Here is a 4,188-nt window from a genome sequence, read left to right as displayed (position 1 = left end):
CAGGCTGCCCAGGCGGGTCTCGAACCCACGGGCTCAGGCAATCCACTCGCCTCAGCCTCCCAAAGTGCTGGGATTACAGGCTGAGCCACCAAGCCCGGCCTGAAATTATATTCTTAACTCCAAGGGCAAGTACACCTAACCTTAGTCTTCTTACCTCAATAAGAGCTGAATATCGGTATTTCACCGCAGGCGTGTCGAAGCAAGGGAAGAAGGCCCGGTTTAGGACAGCCTGACCCTGAGTGTAGACAAAGGGCTTCTTCTTTCCTGCTGTCTGCTCAGGAGCCAACCAGCAAACCTAAAAGAAAAGAGCATTCCAGAACTGACATCTCCCACATGAGTTTGGTCTAGCCAGAGAAAGGAGTTGGCTGGCATGGGGGAATTTGTTGTCATCTTTAAAATCTTTCTGCCAGTCAATTTGGCTCTGACTAGAAAGTTCTCTCCTATTGTGTATTTAATTCACCCTGGAATCCAGGCCAAAGTATGAAGTCCTTTTCAGAGGGCAGAGCCACCACAAAGGGTTCATTCCTCACTGTATTCCCTGGGTCATGTCAGGAATCCCAGACCTGGCCTCTGGCTCTGCCATCTGTCCTCCACCTATGTCCTTCTCACTGTAGTAGCTGCTCATGCAACAAACATTACTGAAGCAAATTTGGACTTGTGATAAGACACAGAAAAGCAGAACCTAACTGGAAGTCAGTGATTAATATGCGTTCTCCATGCCTAAAATTTACCTTTTCAGAATAAAAAAATTTTCTATTATAAGCATCTATTACATGATTCTTTTTTTTTTTTTTGAGTTGGAGTCTCACTCCGTAACCCAGGCTGGAGTGCAGTAGCATGCTCATGGCCATCCCAGCATCGACCTGCTGGACTCCAGTGATCCTTCTGCCTCAGCCTTCCAAGTAGCTGGCACTACAGACATGCATTACCGTGCCTGGCTAATTTTTGACTTATTGTAGACACAAGGTCTCACCAAGTTGCCCACGCTAGTCTTGAATCCCTGGACTCAGACAATCCTCTTGTCTCCACCTCCCAAAGTGCTGGGATTACAGGCTAGAGCCACCATGCCTGGCCAAACCCAATTTTTGCCCACAGCACAAAGGAGTTCACTTACAACATCATAACTGGGGGCAAAAGAGGATCCCTCTGTAACAAATACCATCTAGAATTTAGAAACAGATTAGATTATTCCAGGAAGATTTCATAGGGGAAGCAAAACTGTCTGGTTGGGTCTCCAAAGGCAAGCACGATTTAGATGGTTGGGAAGGAAGGGGAATGACATTCTCAAGAGACCAAGCAGCAGTATGAGGTGTGAGTAGAGACAGGCTCTGGGAACCAGTGGCACGATCTGAAGACAGAGTGGGGTTGGCAGGCCTGGGAAAGCATAATGAAATGTTTGAATACAGGTGTATGTGAGACCTGTTTTAAGAGGCATAAGGAAGTCACATTGAGAGGTTGAGTTTTTCTTTGAGTTCTTATGTGTGAAAAATTTAATGAGTCTCCATCTAATGAGTTCAGTACAGTATGCAAAGAGGTAGGGAAAAGAACAACTTCACAGTGGAGAGCTGACAAATATTACTTTAGTCAAGTGACAGAGGTCAACACTGACAGGCATAAATCATGTTGATACTATATACCCTTAATATAATGTGATGAAAATGGCACTTCATGCCAGGTGCGGTGGCTCATGCCTGTAATTCCAGCACTTTGGGAGGCACAGGCAAGAGGTCTGCCTGAGCCCAGGGGTTTGAGATCAGTCTGGGCAATAAGGTGAGACTTCGTCTCTATAATACATCAAAAAATTAGCTGGGCATGGTAGCTCATGCCTGTAGTTCCAGCTACTTGGAAGGCAAGGCAGAAGCATCTCATGAACCCAGCAGGTCAAGGCTGTGGTGGCCATGAGCATGCCACTGCACTCCAGCCTGGGTGACAGTGAGACTCCAACTCAAAAAAAAAGAAAAATGACACTTCACCTCTGTGAATTTCCAGTCAAAAACTCATAATCCAAGTCTAACCATGAGAAAAACATCAGACAAATTCCAGTAAACAGGCATCCTACAATATATCGGACCAACACTCCTCAAAACTCTCAAGGTCTTCAAAAACAGGTGAAGTCTGAGAAATTGTCACAGTCTCAAGAGGAGCTTAAGGACACATGACAGTAAAACATAATGTGGTATCTTGCATGGGATTCTGGAACAGAAAAAGACATTAAATAAAAACTAAGGAAATCTGAAAAAACTATGCACAGTGTTGGTTCACGAATTTTAACAAATATATCATACTAATGTAAAATGAATGGTTCAGAATTGGTTAATGTTATCAGTATTGGTTCATTAACTGTAACAAATGTGTCACACTAGTGTACAATAGTAGCAATAGGGGAACTGTGCGTATGTATACAGGAATATTCGGTACTATCTGCTCAATTTTTCTGGTTTATTTTGTTTTGTTTTTTTGAGTTGGAGTCTCACTCTATGACCCAGGTTGGAGTGCAGTGGCACACTCACAGCCACCACAGCCTCAACCTGCTGGGCTCAGGTGATCCTTCCTTTCCACTTCAGCCTTCCAAATTGCTGGAACTACAGGCATGCACCACCACAGCCAGCTAATTTGTTTTATTTATTGTAGAGACATGGTCTCACCATGTTGCTCAGGTTGGTCTCGAACCCATGGGCTCAGGCCATCCTCTCACCTCAGCCTCCCAAAGTGCTGGGATTACAGGCATGAGCCATCATGCCCACTTAATTTTTGTTAATTTTAAAAAATAGTCTACTGATTAAAAAAATTAATGATGTGACAATAAGAGCTAATATTTACAGACTATGCACTATTTACGAGACACCATATTAGGCACTTATAGAAAGACGTCTCATTTAACATATGTCAAGCATTTGGACTAATTGGTGCCTGGCACATCTTAATAAACATTATATATATGATTATATATATAATACATGATATTTATAATACATATATTATGAAAAGCCATCACCCCCCCACCCCCATCAAAACTCCTTATTCATTATCTTTGCCTAGGGTGATTTTTTTTTTTTTGACGTGAAGAAAATTAAGAGGCTAGCAGTCCATACTCATAGAGTCTGACTTCAGGGAGTGGGTGCTATATGCAGTGATTAGGATGAGAACCCTCACTGGCATGGTGGTCATGAGAGAGGAAGGAATAAACACAAGTGCCATCAGTGAAGAGTTTCACAGTGCAAAGGACAGTTCTTTGTCAAGTGCAGACCTCTGGCATTGTCTTAAATGAAAGCTAAACCGGGTTCGGTGGCTCAGCCTGTAATCCTGCGCCTTTGGGAGGCTGAGGTGAGTGGATTGCCTGAGCCCGCGTTTCGAGACCCACCTGGGCAGCAAGACCTCATCTCTACAATAAATCAAAAAATCAGCCGGGCGTGGTAGCGCATGCCTGTAATTCTGGCTACTTGGAAGGCTGAGTGAGGTAGAAGGATCTGAGGCTGTGGTGGCCGGGAGCAGCCACTGCACTTCAGTCTGGGCGACAGTGAGACTCCAACTCAAAAAAAAAAAAAATGAAAGCTATTCAGTTTTGATATGTAATTTGAGATGTCACTTTTGATATGTAATTTGAGATGTAACTTTTAGTGGACAAATTAAGGGAAGGCTTAATTTTTCCAGGTCACCCTGTTTGATTTCAAATTCCTGCCAAAAATCAGGAACCAGAATATCACAGAGCAACCAAACACATTTACAGATGTTATGCTTCTCTGCAGGGCACTGGAATTTTCCTTTGCCTTAGAAGTTAGTCTGCATCATGTGCTTTTGACTTTTCTAAATGAGTTCTATCACAAGGTTCATTTATTTCTCCAGTGGTGAAAGATGGAAATAGAATTGCTCTTTGAGCCAGTCTAAGGGCAAAGGAGAACTGCTAGCCAGATAAGCAGATTTCCAGTATTTGTTCTCCACCCCCCCAAAAAATTAGATTTAACAGTAACCGACAGTGAGAAAGCCAAGTTATTATACAGCCTAGTAAACCCTAATTCCAGTTCTCACTTTTACTCAAATTCTTTTAAAAATCAAGTCCAGGCCGGGCTCAGTGGCTCAGCCTGTAATTGCCTGAGCCCGCGGGTTCGAGACCCGCCTGGGCAACTTGGTGAGACCTCATCTCCACAATAAAAATCAAAAAAATTAGCCGGGCGTGGTAGCGCGCGCCTG

General features: G+C 43.5%; 1 protein-coding gene across 2 annotated transcripts in view; it reads right to left on the bottom strand.

The window, feature by feature from the left end:
- The window catches only part of RNPEP (arginyl aminopeptidase), a 22,085-nt gene that overhangs the window by 17,203 nt on the left and 694 nt on the right, over nt 1–4,188 (bottom strand). For both annotated transcript variants that reach the window (XM_021717129.1, XM_021717130.1), the window contains exon 2: nt 155–295. The gene's annotated coding sequence lies outside the window, so the exon portion shown is untranslated. The remainder of the gene's footprint in view (nt 1–154; nt 296–4,188) is intronic.

The sequence above is a fragment of the Carlito syrichta genome, unplaced genomic scaffold (genome assembly GCF_000164805.1).
Source record: "Carlito syrichta isolate Samal-C Ts95f unplaced genomic scaffold, Tarsius_syrichta-2.0.1 Scaffold309294, whole genome shotgun sequence".
Taxonomy (NCBI): domain Eukaryota; kingdom Metazoa; phylum Chordata; class Mammalia; order Primates; family Tarsiidae; genus Carlito; species Carlito syrichta.
The sequence above is the reverse complement of the archived record's forward strand: the minus strand, read 5'-3'. Positions and strand labels throughout refer to the sequence as shown.